This window comes from Adiantum capillus-veneris, chromosome 19 (genome assembly GCF_014529385.1).
Source record: "Adiantum capillus-veneris isolate H3 chromosome 19, ASM1452938v2, whole genome shotgun sequence".
Taxonomy (NCBI): domain Eukaryota; kingdom Viridiplantae; phylum Streptophyta; class Polypodiopsida; order Polypodiales; family Pteridaceae; genus Adiantum; species Adiantum capillus-veneris.
The window spans coordinates 143160862-143180274 of NC_140949.1; the positions used below are offsets into that span (position 1 = coordinate 143160862).

Consider the following 19413-nt stretch of genomic DNA (forward strand, 5'->3'; position numbering starts at 1 on the left):
TGCTTAGGCCAGAGGCTGATGTGTGTGAGTTAGAGCTAGGCATTGCTCTTGCCACACAGGGTTCAAGACAAATAGATGCTCTTGGTGCACATGTGACATGCGATGGACACGAGGATGCATTCCAGGGATCGGATTTTGGGTGTCAGGGTGATTGCCACCATGAGTGGAGTTCTGAGCCAGATTTGATTGAGATGGTCAAATTGGTAGATATTGCTAGGATTGCATCAGCATTCGGGAGCCTCATGTACGAGATACTGATCTCGAGACCCAAGATTGCATTTGCAGTGGAAACAGTTAGTGATGCAATGACTGATGTTGGGCTTGAGCATAGGGGCACTTTGCAGAGTAGGGTGAGATACCTGCAGGATGTGTGCGGCTTTCATGAAGAGTATGGTGTCGATCGCTCTATACTTTCTCTACAATTAGAGTTGGATGCACACAGATTCAGTGAGCCAGTGGGCATTGGCTGAGGTCATATTTGTCATGCCTTGTACAGGTTTTGTACTGTTTTATTTTCTCTCTCACGACCACAATGGCCTTCACGTGGGAGGTTGTTGGGGTAAAGCCCCATTTGGCCAGTTAGGCCAGGTGCCCTCCCACTATACTTTTTCATTATGTACATAATAGAATAAGGGGGCTCACATGTAGTGAGTGAGTTTTATCCCCTGCAAACACAATGTCTCATCTCTTCTCCATTGTTGCACACACACACACACGCTCTCGCACGCGCACTTCACTTATAGTTGACACACATGTGATATGTGCCATCTTTCTTTTGCACTAAAGGTACTAGTGAAGAGAATGGAGAGAAGCTTGGCCTCACCATCAATTTTTCCACCAATTCATGCACTTGCCTCATGATCTCCTCTTGTTGAGCTTGTGAAACTCAATAAGGAGGTTTATTAGGCAGTGAGCTTCCTAGTAGAAGCTCTATTGCATGGTCATCATCCCCTCGTTTTGGAGGTAGCTCATTAGGGATGTCATCAATGAAAACATCTTGGAATTTATTTAGGAAATTAGAAAACTCTAATTCCTCTTGATTCCCTTTATTGCTACTTGTGAAAACATTAGAATCGTTTACAGATTCTCTAACAAAAATCATATACGCAAAAATAGAGCTTTTCATTGACTTATCAAAAGCAAGCGTATTTACCAGGGATATGGTGTTGCCCGACTCATTAGTATCTATGTACATGCTCTTTTCCCTGTAGTAGGTGAAGTAGATTCTCCTTTCAGGGAACTTCATGTTGGCAGTTGTGCGGTTGAACCATGGTGCGCCTAGGATAACATCCTCATGTTGGAGAGGAGAGACGAAAAGGTCTTCTTTGTCGACGTAGCTTTGGATCAAAAGCCTCAACTTCCCAATCAAGGGAATAACGGAGGCTTGTTGTCCCTTGAAAGATGCATTCGCAATTACAGTATCTCCCATCTCAAAAGTTTGAATGCCCAACTTAGTGGCCAACTCCATTGATATGAGGTTGTGAGTCGAGCCAGGGTCAAAGATAATAAGGGCATCATGCTCTCTTACTTTTTCCCAAGCATAGGGGAGGGATGAGCCTTTGCAATGAGTATCCTCTTTTGGAGCTTCAGCCATGGAAGCTCTAGGAGTGTCATTGTGTACATTTATTTTGGGGCAAGAACAATAACCATGTCTTTGCTCCCCACACTTAAAGCATTTATGGTCTTTATGAAAAGCCTCTAATTCTTCGGGAGAGAGCTTATTTTTACCTTTGTAAGCTCTTGTAAAATCCCTTCTCCTTGGACCGATTGTTGTTGTTGGTGGTGTTGGTGTTGGTGTTGCCTTGGGAAGAGTTTTGAGCAATTGATCTTCCCTTAAACTTCATTTTGACCCTTGTTTTCCATGGGCTTTTCTTCTCACCCCTTGTTGGAAATTGATAGGCTTGAAGCAACCATAGTATGGTGGATGACTTCGGTGATAGTTTTGGGCCGTTGTGAGTTGACATACTCGGCCATTTCTTCATGTAAAATTGTTGCTTTTGTTTCACAAAGTCTATCCTTTGTAAGACTGTAGCTTTGAGATGTAAATCCCAAAACTTGTCTACATATTTGTGGATAGACTCATTGAAGAGCAGCTTCAAGCTCCGCCATGCGGTAAGAACTTTGTCCTTTGCATCACTTGCAAGGAGTTACTTCATGATGGAAACGTGTAGAGTTTTTCATGTCTTTGGGACCTCGCTGTTTGCCACGAAGGCTAGTGATGGATATTTTTCTATGCCTGGACCATGGAGCAAGACCAGACAAGAAAAACCAAGCAAAGACAAAAAGACAAACCCCCAACCCAAGCCCACTAACAAGGAACTATGGCTGGAGATATGCTGCTAAAATCTGATGCCAAGGAATATGCAATGCAGTCTCGGTGCCAGATTGTATTAATGATTATCCACGAACATGATCACTTAATATTTCAACAAAAAGGAAGAGAGAGAATGTTGTCTTTAGCTTGAAAGAGAGAGACGAAAGTCGAGATGAGAACAATTATTGAGCAAGTTGAATAGTGAAAATATTGTTTTTACAACAAGTTTTACAAAACTTATCTTTGGCTTCACAACCTTTCGTCGATGCAGCTTCGTAGGCTTCCACTTTGCTTGAAGGTATCAGGGCTTACACCCTATAGGGCAGCGTGACAATATGCTTACACCCTATAGGGCAGCGCATCAATTTTTCTTTCTTCTCTCTCTCTCTCTCTCTCTCTCTCTCTCTCTCTCTCTCTCCAGCCTCCTGGAAAATTTTCTCTCTCTCATGTGCTATCTACGAAAAAAGAGGAATCCGCTCTCTCGTTCTCTTCATCTCTTCTTGAATCTCTCTTTTAACTAGAGAGAAAATCTCTTTCTCTCCCTCCTCATTCAATCATGGCATCTTCTCATGCCATCATGCAAAGAGAGTCTCGCTCTCTCCTCCTTCTCTCTCCGGTTATGGGATCCCCCTTTGAAGATTTTAATAAAGTCAAAGGCTAAAAAAAAAGAAAAACATCTCTCTTCTCTCTCATTCAATTCACGACAGAGAGACTTCTCTCTCTCTTCACGTTTCTCGATTATTGCCTGCACGCCCTCTTGGGCTCAACCCGACATTGGTGCCACTTTTCTTATTGCCCCTCAACTCTTCATCTCATGCTCCTCGTGTCGGTTTGCTGCAGGGCAGCGCCCTCTCTTGCTCTCTCTCTCCTGCAACTCATGCTCCATTCACAAGGCAAAGCCCTCTCTCTCCTCGATGGCTTGCAGCCCTTCTCTCTCGTCGATGGCTTGCAGCCCTCTAAAGATCTTCTAAGCCCTCTCGGCTTTCCTGCATGCTCGCAAGGCCCTCATGGCCTGCATACCGCTACTCTCTCAGGCCTCGCCGTGCATACCCCTTCTGCTAGTCGCCCCTGCCTCTAATCGACACACCCCCTACGTCTTTTTGGTCTCCGCCACCCCCTCGTCATTCCAAAAATAACAGTTAACCTTATTTAAAAAAGGACAAGTGTGGGTTCACACCCCCACTCTCGACTCTTTGCCCCTCTCAGGTTGCTAATGGAAACTAACATGCCTCTATCTCATGGCCTGCTCGGACCCTGCTTGTCTTGCAAAAAAGCTGCCCCTCTCATAAGCTTGGTGGACCCCTGGCGACACTCGGCCTCCCTCAGCACATTCAACACCATCCCCGTAGCACATTAAACATACATATTAGAGCACTTTTTTTGACAAAGGCTTCTCGGAACTCCCTTTGACAAACACACACATACTTGCACAATACGATAAAGTCACAGATGATATGCAAAAAAACAATAAGCGGCCATTGGTGACCATCCTCTTCAAAGTCTTGCCCAGCTTCCTTTGTACACCTCTAGCAGTGACCGATCTCGATCTTTAGTCGTCAAGGTTGTGGACTTCATTGTAGCATTTCCAAGCATATCATAACCTGTCCAAACAAATCCTTAAAGCAGACCAAGTAAGATCATCGTCGTGAAAATTATGATAAAAAAACCTTTCAAGCTCGCTTCAACACTCAAATCTTATGCAGATGCTCTGTTTCTTTGTCGAAATCCCATGCCCTTGGCCAGAAAAAAAATGCAACAGCTAGCCTACCATTGATGCAGATTTATAAAAGTGCATAGGCTACAAGGTGTATCTTGGAGACCTCCATGAAGCCCTCGTCTCCAAAGGCCGCATCAAATTACTGGATAAAGGCCAATACTTTGTTGATGGCACCAAAGGTGCCATCATAGGTGAGAAAAGAGATAGTCTTTCCTCCTCTTTGAATTTCTTGAGCTTTTGGGACCTTTGCCATACATGGTAAGTTTTGTGATGTCCTCTTCTCTTGTATTTTCTAAGAAACTAACTATTGCTTTCATCAGAAGAGGAGGAAGGTGAAGAAGAAGGAGAAGAGGGTGACCTCTTTCTCACTTTTTTTCTTCCTTTGTTTCCTCTCTTCCCTTTTGGAGTGACGAGGAGAAGGACTATGGGTTGACCGTTTTCCCTTGGAAGGAGTTGGCGATAATCTACACCGTCCTCTTCGTGGAGCCACATCTTCAGAGGAACTTAGGGATTTTCTTCTTTCTTGTTCTTTGGATTCTTTGTCTCTTATGGGAGAGAGTCTTCTTTTGGGAGTCTCATCAAGAGGCCTCCTAAACTCTTTCTCCTCTTGGAGAGGAAGGGAAATCCCATAAGCACGAAGTTGTTGAGAAACTTCGGCTTGCAAAGTAGGGTTGCCCATAGCTTGATGCAACCTAGTAACAAGATAATTAACAAACATGGGGGCATTATCATTAGCACCTTCATGTGTAAAATCAAAGTTATCAATGTTCATTCTACTCTCTTGGTTATTGTCAGCCATGCTAATTATACTTATGTGTTTACTTAGTGTATTCTTTGGCACTTCAAAACCTTAGTTGCTATTCCTCTTAGACTTTGAAAATCAGCACTTAAGTATCTACACCCATGGCTTGAATTGGTTAGCCATGCTAATTATACTTATGTGTTTACTTAGTGTATTCTTTGGCACTTCAAAACCTTAGTTGCTATTCCTCTTAGCCTTTGAAAATCAGCACTTAAGTATCTACACCCACGGGTCAAATTGGTTAATTATAGAGAGTAGTGGAGTGGGTCTAACATAGCAGAATTGCCGAGGGATAGCTTCGTTTGGACTTCTTATGGCTCAATAACGGTAAAGCCTTAGGCAAGCCTAAAAAGACTCCATTATTAAGACCAAAGCTCCCAAGGTGTGCAGCATAGTGGGCTAAACAAAATCGATAATAGATCACAGTCCCACTTACCCTAATATAATTAACAAAATCAACCATTTATAGGCTACTTAAGGACCTCTCTTCTTAAGCAAGAAATGAGAAACCAAACGCTCTATTACCAATGTAATGAAAATTGCCTATGAACTTTGGGAATAGCGGAATTAAGACAAGTAGAGTGAGCATTTTTGTGAGATCACTTTGAGAACATAGAGGGTGAACTTAATTGATGGTAGCAACATAAACATAGTACTTAATTAACTTGGCATGAACAATACTTTTGCAAGAGAGAGAGTATTAGAGAACATGACAATAGTTGAGGACCGGATTTACTTGGAGCCGGTCCCCCCTCCAAAAGACGTTTGTATTATAGATTCTCCCATCAAGAGAGACTTGGTACAATACATTATTTGTGTTCCCTGTGACCTTGGTGATGCTATAAAGATGGAAAGCTTCATACATCACGAGTATAACATAAACTTTGCAAAAAGCATTAACTATCCCAAGCCTCAGTCCCAAGGCCTCCAACACCTTCGAAGGTAGAGAGAGCTAGAGGGGAATGAGGATAGGGTAGAGGAAGAAGAATCATCCATAGGAGAATGAAGAAGTAATGAAGATGAAGAAGATGACAAGCTTAAGCATTGAAGCATGACTCTTGGTTGGATTTGCATTTCATAGCCAAGAGCGTGGGTGTAGGCTCTCCATTTCTCAACAAGCTTGGAGAAGGAGATGAAGCTCTTGCACTTTGCACTTCACATAATGAGAGAGAGAGAGTGTGTGTGTGTGTGTGTGTGTGTGAGAGAGAGAGAGAGAGAGAGTATACCCCCTTTCATGCTTGGTCCACCTCTCTCTCTCTCTCTCTCTCTCTCTCTCTTTTGTATTATTTAATTATATCATTTGGGCATGTGTGCTATTATTACTCTTTGATAGAAAGAACTTAATTATTTATTTTTATGCATCTAAATTCTCATTGGACCCTTTCAAAGCCTATCCAATAGGATTCAAACACATCATGAGGGCCACATGATGTGGAGGATTTTGACATGTGTCTTTTATTCTCATTAAGTCATTTGGTTTGAATTGAACACTTCAAGCACTTAGTCAATTAAGAAAATTAAGCATGGAAGACGTTTAAGCCTCTTGAGAGTTTATCTTTGAATTGAACACTTCAAGAACCTTAATCATGTAAGCATGAGAATCACCTCAAGCTTGGGCAAGGTTCCCACAAACACTTTAAGCACTTTAGTTAGCAAGCCAACAAGCACCTCATGCTTGGGTAGGATTCCCACCTCAAGGTTAGCCCTAGCTTGCCTAACGTCAAAGGACTTTTTAACACTAACTTTTGGAGGTCTTTAATGAAGCTAACCCTAAGGTCTTTTAAGCTCCATTAGATGCACGTTTCTCTTTGAAAGACTACCTCCTTTTGGACCCCTATTGAGATGTAACCATCTCTCTTCTTGGTCCCTTGCTGAGGTAAATCTAGAAGCACTTATTGCACATTGCTCTTTGGTAGACTGTCTCCTTTTGGACCCTTATTGAGGTGCAACCATTTCTCCTTTTGGTCCCTGTTGAAATAGGTCTAGAAGCACATATATATATCCTAACTCTTGTTCCCCTTTTATCTTCCCATATTAAATGATCAGTTTAATATGAGAAAATCATTTGATAAAGTTAGATATTATATTTTATGACATAATTCCTCCTCCTCTCTCCTTGACTCATTCTCTAGGACACTAGGACAAAGCTCATACCTTACAATCCTCCCCTTGAGGTTTGGACTAGGACAATACAATGAAGGTTCTTTATCCACTATGGATGACACACATGGTATCCACTAAGGATGACCATACAAGAGGAATCCTCCCCTTGAACTTTGGGCTACAACTTGATGAAGAAAGACAACACTCCAATCCAGGAGCACATACAACATACATCCCCAATCCAGGAGACAAACAACATAATATTCCAATCCAAAAGCCACACTCCAATCTAGGAGCAAAAACAATGTTCTAATCCAAGAGCAAAATCTTGAAAAATGTCTACTTTGCTCTAATCCAAGAGCACCTTCGTCTTCTTCAATGCTTTGTCTTCAAGTGCTTCATGGTCTTTGTCTTCTACTTCATTCGATTCTTCTTCCTATGGTGCTTTGTCTTCATGTTGATAGTCTTCATGATCTTTAGATTTCATGTGTATGGGATCCATGCATGTGCTCGAGGAAAGGTCTTTCCATATACATAGGTAGTGTCTAAACCCGTGCATGACTACACCTTGAACATCATCTGCATAAATGTTGATTACGATATACATTGTAAAACTATTGTGCTTGGCTATAAGATTTTGGGATTGGTTGCTTGTTTGTAGGTGTTTCTCAATGATTTTGGTTGTTTACATGCAGTACAAATTTTGCAATTGGTGGGCAGTCAGGGCTGAGGCCGGAAGCAATGAAGGGGATGTAGCTTGTAGAGATGATGTCAGCGGTCAGGTAAGATCAGCATGTCGTAATGCCATGGTCTTGGTTAAGGGATCCACCAGATGACACACAAGTGGATTATGAGCTATTGACGGGCAGCGTGAGCGGGATACAATTGGGGTTGATCAAGTTTGGTAATAGGCGAAGTGCAAAAGCAGGGCAAGGCTTTAAAAGAACACACAACACGACCCGAGGAGTGGGGAAACCTTCAATGTGAGAGCAAGGAGAGGGTCGGTTATTCACATGCGCGCCAAGCACATTGACCCGGCCAAAAGAAAAATAATCTCCTGTGTTTATGCACGATGCGGCTCCCACCACGTAACTCTCTCTCTCACACACTTAATTTCCTTCAGCTGTACTTGTTTTGCAAAGCACAAAGATGCACTAATTCTTGCAAACTTTAATCGAACAATAAGATGCTCATACGAAACCTGATTAAAGCAAGTAGGTAGTCGTCTCATTGCTCTTGGCACTGGTTTTGCACACACATAAATTCCAATAGCCAATGGTGGCTCTAATGAGAGAAATTTTTCAATGAAGTAGGTTGAAAATGAGCACTAAAAACATAAAAATTAAACGCAAAAATGGATATGAATCTTCTCCCTAATCTAGCCAACCTAGCCATGGAGGGTAGTGGCCTCTTGGGTGTGCCAAGGACATGCCCACACATAGCTAGATTACAATTTAATTAGCAAGAGGTGCAACTAGTTATGTAAATGCCAATGGACCATAATGATAATTAAGAAATGCTAATCAATCTAATGGAGATGCTAATAACCAGCACACTAATGTATAATGATAAACCTAGCTAGAATAACCTAAAGCTCTGATACCACTTGATGGGAATGGGATTGTGCACACAAGTGAGTGTGTGTTTGCTAGATTATCACTCAAGTGAATTAGGTTCCAAGATCAATTAACTTGGACTCATAAACACAATCTTGAGTGTTTGCTAAGCCATCACAAGCTCACCATAAACAAGGGAGATGTAATGCAAAATGGAACGGTTTGGTTATTCATGAAATGAGCTTTACGTAGCTCTACAACCTTGCACCACAGCATGTGGGTTGATTCCTCCTCCCCGCTCCTTGACTCATTCTCTATGACACTAAGACAAAGCTCATACCTTACACGCTTACAACCACCATAAAATTTCCAACACAAAAAGCATGTCAATATGACAAAGAGTAACCATGAACAATTGTAAAGATTGTAAATGAACACTGAAATCGAGTAACAAGCAGAAAACATGTGGTGTAAAGAAAAACAAGAATAATACGCAATGCTAGTGTGCTACGGTTTACAATAGCTCACCTTGTTCAAAGTCCATGCTCTTGGCCTCCGCAGATTCGTCACTGCTCACATACCACTCCTCTATAGCAATATTGAGAGGACTAGCAACAGACCGTTTAGAACCCATTGCCATAAAATTTACAAACACACAAGCTCTCAACTTTGCATCGTGATTTACACACAAAATAGCAAGCGTTTCTTGCACTTATATAGACGAGACACACATACTTTGAAATCCGTTTAATAATATGACCTAGTCATTAATACCATTTTGCAAATTCCCAATGCCACCAACACTACAGCTCATTCGAGGCAATCCATAAGGCTACAAATCTTCACTACTGTGCTACCTCATTCAATGCATTACAAAGGCTCTAAAGTTTTGAATCACACTATGGAGATAATGCTACATATTCTTCCATTACCTCATTCATGGATTCCAAAAGCATCACCATCACCCCATCACCCTCCTCTACCCCAAATTTGCTTCAAAAAGACCCGAGCTCTTGCAATGAGCACAAGGATTTGGCTTGTAGCCATCAACAAACCTCGAGCTCCTTTCCACCTAGCGAAATCAGAGCCGTTCCTGACCCAAGAAAGACCCAAGCTCTTGCAATAAGCACGAGGCTTTGGCTTGTAGGCAACCAACAAAACAAACCTCGGGCTCCTTTCCCCTTGGAAAAATCAGAGCTGTCCCTGCCCCATCCACACTCTCCTTTGTCCTAAAGCGTCGTACATAGCGCCAACCTAGCACTTCAAAGACTCACTGCACTGCATGCGTAGAGTCGGGCTATAGAGAGCCGCCTGTCTGCAGAGGCAACATCAACAAAAGGCTCATCAACATCCCTGTCCTAGGCGAACTCGTAGCCTCTTGGCTCTCTTGTGTGCTAAACCCATCACGTCCACCTTCAATGCACAACATGCGTAGCGTCAAGACTTGGGTTGCACAAAGCTGCCCGCCTTCAGGCGACATCATCAGAGCAGAAAAAGACCTAGCAACCCTCACTTTTAGGCAAAAAATCCCTCACTTTGGAGCAAACCACACACTTGTCATGCATCGGACCAAATTGCATCGACGCTCCACAAATTGCATCGGTTCTCCACCACCCGACTATGGCCTTCTGCATGCCAAAAAGCCACTAATCAATGTCCCTCTTTAAAGAGAGAGGTACACAAACGTCAACACGCTCTCATAAGGACCTAAAAGAAATCATTTTTGAAAAGTTCATTATCATTGGCTTGCCATGTGGCACTGATGTGCAAGCTCTATCAAATGGTCCAGGGCTGCACCCAAAATTGAACCCTTAATTGAGCACTACTTATATAGTCCAAAAAAGAAAGTTTGAAAAAACGTTATAAGTTTATGAAAGAAAAGGGGGTCTTCTAATTCATGGTGAAGTGTGTGTAGATGGGTTATTTACAAATGCAGGAAAGGAAAGGTGTTCTCTGCGCGCAGAGAGAGAGAGAGAGAGAGAGAGAGAGAGAGAGAGAGTTGAACTAAAATGTTACATTAACGTCTTCTAAAGGCTAAAATGACCTATGAGACACTTTGTATAATGGCCGGTTTGGAGGGCTTCCGACCTTGCGCCTTCCCATTCGTCTCTCTCTCTCTCTCTCTCTCTCTCTCTCCAAGGGGAAGTGGGATAAACTGTTTCAGTTCTTAGAATATGGTCATATGGTTTCCATTTTGTACAAAGTCATACACCAATGAGCTATGGGTTAAGAGAGCTCTAAGTCCGAATATCATCATTTATGTTTGCATTTGAAGAATTTTTACATTACAAAAGAAGTGGCATGAAATTATGCCACAAAGGCATGGTTGTGAATGTGTCATGACTGATGGGGTCTTTTTGGTCTCCCTCCTTCCGAACTCTTGAGCCCCACTTCTACTAATTTCCTGTAATTTAAAGGTGTGTCTTTGAAAGAAAATAAAATGGTAGAGAATGGAGGAATGCATCACGTGCAGCTGATGCTTGTTTAATATATTTGGTGGCCGGTTGCTTAATTTTGCTTTTGAGGGAAGGTGCCTGATGAGAGTCTAATATCTAGGCTATCTATGGTATTGGGGTGGAGACTTATATTTGTAGCAACGTGGCATTGACTAGTCCATACGACGAAGGATTCATTTTTCCACATGGATGGTAGGATGCACAAGGCCCAAGGGTGGACCTTTTCGTCCGTCTCGCAACCTCATAAATACGCAGGCGTGATGCTTGCGCTCCTGCCTTGCCTTGCCTAGCCTTGCACATTGCCTGTGCAGGCTCTCTTCGCTCTCTCTCTCTCTCTCTCCGACATAGCCCATACATCCTCACTTTATCAAAGCCTGGGCCGCCGCTCTCTCTCTCTCTCTCTCTCTCTCTCTCTCTCTGTGGGAGCACACGTACTCTTAAGAACGCGCACACAGCACCCTATCTACCCACCCTGCGCAGAGCACACTTCTCTGTTACCTGTATTCCCGTGATCTTCTAACTCTAGCCTTTGCAGACGACGGTATCCATGGCCATGGCCTGCGAGAGCTTAACATCCTCTTCCTTCACAGGACACCCACTCACTATACCCAAATCCCGCACCCCCAACATAATGCAGATCAAGAGGGCCTTCACACGGGCTAGCACTAGTGCCTCTGTCTCTCACAACAGCCATAGCCACAGCCTCCACGAATGGAAAACCCTGTGCGCCACCATCAACGGCCAGGTGGAGAACCAGCTGATGACAACCAAGTCCAACGCCTTGGCGGACGGCACAGATTTCCTCCCCGTGGAGCAGGCCGTGAAGGGTGTGGACAGCCTGGCCTTTCTGCAGATGAGCAGTCTGGTGCCGGCCAACAAGCCAGAAGCGTTGAATAACCAGCTGCCTCGCCCCCTTTCCGTGTCCAGCGCGGGGCCCGCCCCTATGCACGGCTCCGCTCTGCGTGTGGCGTATCAGGGCGTGCCGGGCGCATACAGCGAAGCGGCAGCCGGCAAGGCCTACCCAGATTGTGAAACCGTGCCTTGTGATCAGTTCGAGGTGACCTTCCAGTCGCTGGAGCTGTGGCTCACCGACCGGGCCGTCCTTCCGGTGGAAAACTCGCTGGGCGGAAGCATCCACCGCAACTACGATCTGCTGCTGCGCCATCACCTGCACATTGTGGGCGAGGTCCAACTCCCCGTTCATCACTGCCTGCTTGCCATGCCGGGCGTTCGCAAGGAAGACATCCGGCGCGTCATCTCGCATCCGCAGGCGCTGGCTCAGTGCGAGAACACGCTCACGCGTCTTGCCCTCAACGCTTCGCGCGAGGCTGTGGACGACACCGCCGGTGCGGCTCAATTCATTGCTGAGAATGGCCTGCGTGATACCGCCGCCATCGCCAGTGCCCGTGCAGCAGAGATCTATGGCATGAACATCCTGGTAGACGGCATTCAAGATGACAGCGGCAATGTCACCCGATTCGTGATGCTTGCCCGAGAGCCCATTATCCCGAGACTGGATAAGCCCTTCAAGACGAGCATCGTCTTTGCCACCGAGGAAACCACAGGGTCTCTCTTCAAGGTGCTCTCTGCCTTCGCCTTCCGCAACATAAATCTGACCAAAATTGAGAGCAGGCCGCAGAGGCAAAAGCCCCTCCGCACTGTGGACGGCGGCCTTAACAATGGCAAGGCCAAGTACTTTGAGTACCTCTTTTACATAGATTTTGAAGCTTCCATGGCAGACGAGAGGGCTCAAAATGCTTTGCGCGAGGTACAAGAGTTTACAAGCTTTCTAAGGGTCCTTGGCAGCTACCCCATGGACATTACCCCTTCAACACGCTGTCCTCCATCTTTGTAAGCTAGTAAGCTTACTTTGCAAGCACAACACACAAGCTCGTTATGTGATGGGAGTGTGCCCACTATCACTCCTTGGAATGTGGTTCTTGAGCCATGTCAATCCCGGGGTTGGTATCAAAGCCGGGCACATCCGCCCACCGGGAATTTTGCACATCGTCGGATCCCCAGTTGATACCACAGAGATTTTTGATGTGGCAATGGGGCTGTCCCATTGGGGTCTCCTCTTCACATTTCATATGTACAGCATTCTTACACCTGCATTCTTATTATTCTAGTGATAACATTCTTCAAGTTTTGTGAGTTTGTATAAGTTCTTGTGTAAATTGCCTTGCCATACTTTCCTTGCTTTTGGAGATGATGATCAATAATCTTGATTTGGAGCAATTTATTGTTCAAAAATTAAATCATAACCGTTTCTCCTAAGTGTTGAAATGTCTGAACAACTACACCTTGTTTCATACTATTTAGGTCTCCCCAATCTCAGGAAAATAAAAGTTTTTTCAAAACATATTAAGTCCATAACTGAAGGGTGATGTTAGAAAATGAAAAGACAAACTGAAGGGTGATGTTAGGAAATGAAAAGACAACAGGAGGTGAAAAGTCAAAAAACCTTTTGTGTCTCTATAAACAGGTGTTTCTCTATATTTTTTTTCTTTTAACGTTTTCTTTCAAGTTCTCTTTAGCATCTCTCTTTCTCTCTCTCTCTCTCTCTCTCTCACAATGTTGTATTCATCTTTCTTGGGTAATATTGTTGCAAATCTATGTGCTTTGTCATTGCTTGTTGTTTAATGCATTGTTTTTTCTTGTTTTTGAGTGGAATCTTTGAATTAAGAGCACCTTTTAATTTTTTCGTAGCCATTAGGAAAACTTTTATATATTAAAGCACTCTAAACGTCCTAGAAATGTTGGAGCTTTGTGCGTACTTCACAATTCGACAATTCAACCAAGAAGCTTTTGTATCTATTTAATCTCTCTCTCTCTCTCTCAATTTTTAGTTAATGAGGATAATCCAAATGACTAAATCATGGCTAAAAACATGCCTATCATGGAATTAATGTAAAAAATTAAAAGTGAGCTGGAAATAATAATGGTGGGTGAGGCATGTTTTAATCTTCCAAAAAGCTCATGGTGAGTGCGAGACATGTTCTAATCTTCCTTGGAATGTACTTTGATAAGGTGGCTTAATTTGCACTCTTCATTACAAACCAAAGCTTACCTTGGATGGTATGTATCCTCTTCTATTTCTGTTTCAAGGCTAGACACATCACTACTTAGTATATAGGACAAGCCACGTCTCGCCCAAGATATTGCTTGATTAGTTTGTTACTTGAAACGAATGGTTTTGGGATGAATAGCAACATAATGCTTGTCTCGTGATGTTGATTCTTGTCCATCGCCAATCAGACAATGGAGACGACGATATTGATTCTTCTCCGTTGCCCAATAGAAAATGACAACCCCAATGTTCCAAAAGATTGTGGTGTCACCCTCCTTTAGGAAGAAGGACAAAAGTTGTTGACAACTATCCAACATCTATTGTAGGCAATTCAAATCTCAAGCTAGGGCAATTGGACAATTGAAACAAGTCCAATTGGATAATCTAAAGACTCCCTTTCTTTAAGACAACATTTTTGAGGTGTTGCGGGATGCCAATCCCGAGAATCTCAAGGCTACTAAGTTGGCAAGCTCACAAAACATGTGTGGGAAAGTGCCAATGGAGGAGGATAGTAGGAAAAGAAATAGTTCCTTGAGGTGGAACATTTTTGAGGTGTTGCGGGATGCCAATCCCGAGAATCTCAAGGCTACTAAGTTGGCAAGCTCACAAAACATGTGTGGGAAAGTGCCAATGGAGGAGGATAGTAGGAAAAGAAATAGTTCCTTGAGGTGGAAGAGTTCATACCCTTCTCTCACTAATGGAAGAGGTTGATATGCTATCCACTATGGAATGTGAAGGGTTTAAAAACCCAAAAGAAGAACTCTCCCCTCTCTGGTTGCTAAGTTGCCTACAAACCATACTTGTCAAAAATAATGGTAAAAATATAAAGTAAGAATTCATAAACCTAAACAAACACATTGACTTAGGCTTGTAGTCATCATATACTGTAAATTCTAGTGTTACATACCACAAGAATAGGTAGTATATGTCATAATACTCAAGTATGAAATTATGTCTATAACTTGCAAGTGACTTCGAAACTGGACCTTGAAGGGCATTCCATTGTTTTGTAACATCAAGTAGTAATACTTTGCTTTTACAAACATTAAAAAAGTGATCTCTACAAAAAATATATAAGAATTTATGATTTTCTTGGCAAAACAGCTTGAAATTCTACTAAAATTTACGACTTAAAACTTACCATAATTCTTTCCATAGGGCTTGTATTTTGACATGCAAAAAAATACAATGTTTTCTTTCTCTCATAATCAAGGCTTGGAGGCACAATGGGCGAGCTAGTACGAAAATGTATTAGAGTAACAGAGGCTTTGGAGTTAACAAGGTATTTTCAAAACTCCATGACTCATTGGTCTCATTGGCTCTCTAAAGTAGCAACAATAGATGGCTTTGTCAACTAGCCCTTCTTTGGGACAACAACAACAGGAATGGGAAAGAAGCAAACCATCTGGCTACCCAATACCACCTTTGTGGGGTTGAAAGACTACTGATCAACAAAGTTGTAGAAGGGATTGACAACTACTGTATGCCTGTATGCGAGTCCAAGTTCGAGTGGAAAGCATGGCGATGACCCACGGGTAGACACTTCTTTAAACCGCCCACAAACCAAGGATGTCTACCACATTCTAATGATCTTGGCTGCTTGGTTCTCCCCCTTAACAAGCAATGGCCGGAGTCAAGATGGGTGGTGATAGCAAGTAACGTACGGCGTCCACAATGGCCGCTATTGATGAAGATCTTTTTGTGTAAGGTATTATAGAGGGCTTTGTAGATAGGAGTAAAGATTCTAGCCACAGCTATTGGTTCAAATAAATACTTGGGATGCAAAACGGTTAGTGAGGACCTCCCTCACTTATTTGAGGAATGTCTGGCTATAGGTGGCATGATAGGGAAGATTTGTAAATGGATACAAAAGACCTGGAAAATAGGGTTCTTCAAGAACGACCTATTCTTAGGAGGGAAGATGATGAAAAGTGATGTGCTACTTGTATGCACACAAATTGTTAGATTTTGTAACTTCAACCAAGTCTGGAAGGCCAGGGATTGTCGGGGTGTTCGAAAATGCTCTCTCAATAGCTAGTTTCATGGAGATTTCACAAGAAAGCAGGGAAGTGATTGTTTCCATTGGTAAAAGGAAGACTCAAACAAATGAAATAAGGCCATTAGCGTCGTTCTGACCAAAGTGGGCTAACCCCCAGAACATGGGTAGCAGTTCACCGCTTGTTGGGGCTAGGTAGCTTATCAGTGTATTAGAAGATCCCTCAAGGCTTGACACGAGCTTGAGCTTGCTTTGTACATTTATTTTGGAAGAATTCAACACATCCACTCATAATTGTGAGTTTGGCAAGAAAACAAAATTAAGTGGAAAATATTACTCCTTCCTATAGAGAGCAAGGTTCTACTAGGTTGTCCTTCTCATTAAGTATGTATCAATGTCATTGCAACTGCTTGAGATAGCCCCCTACCCCCAAAAATCTTATGGCTGAGTGAGAAACTTCATTATACTCTTTTTTGGACTTAGAGATAACATGTGTCATCTCTGAGAGGGATGACAATGCCTCTTGCTTGTGTATTTTCCTCGCTTTTGATGAAGATAGAAAAGTCATGGTACAATGCTTAACCCTAAGCCACCAACACTGGGTGTTAAAGATGATTAGTTGTGTCTATAAGCCAATGATCCCAAATAGGAGGAAATTCGTGGGGTTCAAGCACCTCTAATAGTGTTATCAATTTGCTTGTTTTAAACAATCTTAGGCATTTAGACTATGGTTTTTTATTTGACACACATAAACATATATTTTATTTTTGCAAACAATTTAAATAGAGTAATTATGTGATGAACACTCTTTATCAAAATAGAAGACCACTTCCATTACTATTTTTGGAGATTAAATAGAAAAAATGGACTAGTTTTATGGGATTGCATCCACTCACCCATACCCACATGTCTCAAGGGTTGAACCATAGTGGGTGCGCTTAAAGCCCTCACCTTTACCACTAGGCCAACCATCCTAACCATGCGACCTAAAGTTTCACTCCCATTTCAAAGTCAATAAGCGTCTAAACAGTGCATAAAAGCAAAGAAGAGCGTTCTCTCTTTCAAGTACATAAGCTTGATTTCAACAACAAAAAATCCATAAAAGGCATCTTCAAGCGATTCTTTTACTAAAGATTCAAGAAATGTAAGCTTCCTCTTTTTCAAGGGTGTCAATTAGTGACTATGTACAAATAATTTAAATGAAGCGATTGGCAAAAAGAACTAAAAGCAGTTCATGAAATAAATACGTAAGTAAAAATTTTCTCAATCAAAGACTTTTACAATCTTTACAAGGCAGCCAAATGCTCTCTAAATACTTCAATTGAATTTTCATTCCGTTGCAGATCTTTGGAAGGTTAAAGATATTCAACCGATAACGATTTATTTTTTTAATTAAAAAATTCCTTTGGGTGATGCATATTTATATATTCTTACACTTCATTTATATAATCTTCTTTTGTATTACTTTTGTATCTTGTTTTTTTTCTTGAAGTAACCAACTATGTCCACCCACACGTCTCTTTCTATGGATCAAAAAAATCATGTTGAAGATGATCACAATGCTCATATTTTCTTCAAACAACAATCGGAGACGTTACAGCAACAAATATTTCAGAAATGTAATCATGAAGATGACCAAAATGACAAAGAAAAAAATGACTTATCAAGGTGATCATTAAACACACTTTAGATGCTCAAACTAAAAGGAAAGAAAGCAAGATTTCTTGAAGGAATTTTACATTTACAAAAGGTGGCAAAAAGTAAAATTGCATGATTTTTTCCTAAATATGTTCTTTCGATGACTATTTTCAAGATTTTTTTTTATTATAAACGAAACAAGATTAAGTATACGTCAAATCATATGACTAAACTTCCTTCTCTTTTGTGAAATGTAACCCACAAACAACATAATCAATCAAAGACATGAAAGAAATCTCAATGGATAGTAAAGAAATACTTTCTCCTATAGCAACATATAAAACAAGGTGAGAAGTCATAAAGGCCTACTAAGTTAAGGGGGGTGAGAGCTATGGGAGTAGTCCTAAATGAGTGCTTACAATCATATGTTTTTTTTTTTAATGTTTTAATATAAAATTGTATTGTCCATTATATACATATAAGAACAAATGCTTTATATGTTATGAAGGGCCCCACTTAAGCGACAAGGTGAAGACCCACATTGAGATTTGAAAACAAATAAAATGAAAAATTTAAAATAAAAACAATAAAATAAATGGATCCATTGGCAAATTGAAACAAATGAATATTATAGTGCTTTCATAAGAAAAAGTAGGTCCAATAAGCATAGGAAATAATACAATAATTTATGAAATAGACTTTAGTTAAGTCCATAGATGAAAGGATTCTTTCATAAATCTAATTTTAAAAAAAAGTTATTGAATGCACTCCTTAACCCCTTGTTTTTAAAGGCCTTTTGAGCAAGCCAAAAAGTTTGTCGTCATTAACTTGCCATGTTACACTAATCAACAAGCTTTATTCAATGGTCCATAGTTTCTCTCAAGAGTTAAACTCTTTTCTAAAGTCTTGTGCAAGCATTAAAAAAAAAACTTTAAGTGAACAACCAAGAAACCATAGGCTACTTTGATACTCATAGCGAAATAGAAACAAAGAAGAGAAAACATCCTTTTAGAGAGCACCTAGGGAAGACATAAAAAGATTTCAATATATTAATTATACAAAACTTTAAATTTTTATTTTAGTATATTTGAGATATTTTTTTATTTTTTTATTAATATTATTTATTCTTTTTGTATTATATTAAGTTGTTGCAATGTGCCAGTAATTTATGAAATTCAACTGCTTTGGAAATAAAATTTAAAAGGACATGATTTCTTTCTCTTCAAGACTTTTAAGGATATTTTGAGGGACACATGTCTAACAACAAGATTTGAATGACCTTCACCCATACTATACTAAAGCCTTTGGCATGCCAAAATTAGACATGCATAGGATACTCTTTAATTGAGGGGATGCAAAACTGTTTCCACTAATTCTTCCAAATGTAGAAAAAGTTCTTCAAACAAACATATTTTTAAATTTGGAGAGTATTTTGTATGCTGAAATAAATAAGTTTTATCCACATACTCATTAGTTTAGCTCATGATGTTGAAGCTTCTAAATGGATAGCGAGGGGTCCATATACGTTTATATATATATATATATATATATATATATATAACCCCTCTACACAGACTTCACCATGAATTAGAAGACCCTCCTTTTCTTTCATAAACTTGTAAATAACCCATCTTCACCATGAATTAGAAGAGCCCCTTTTCTTTCATAAACTTGTAATGTTTTTTCAAACTTTCTTTTTCGGACTACATAAGTAGTCCTTAATAAAAGGTTCAATTTTGGGTGCAGCTCTGGACCATTGGA

General features: G+C 41.1%; 1 pseudogene; it reads left to right on the plus strand.

Annotated features, from left to right (window-relative positions):
- The first annotated feature begins 11221 nt into the window (after nucleotides 1–11221).
- LOC147435000 (arogenate dehydratase/prephenate dehydratase 6, chloroplastic pseudogene) lies at nucleotides 11222–13105 on the plus strand (annotated as a pseudogene).
- The last annotated feature ends 6308 nt before the right edge of the window (nucleotides 13106–19413 follow it).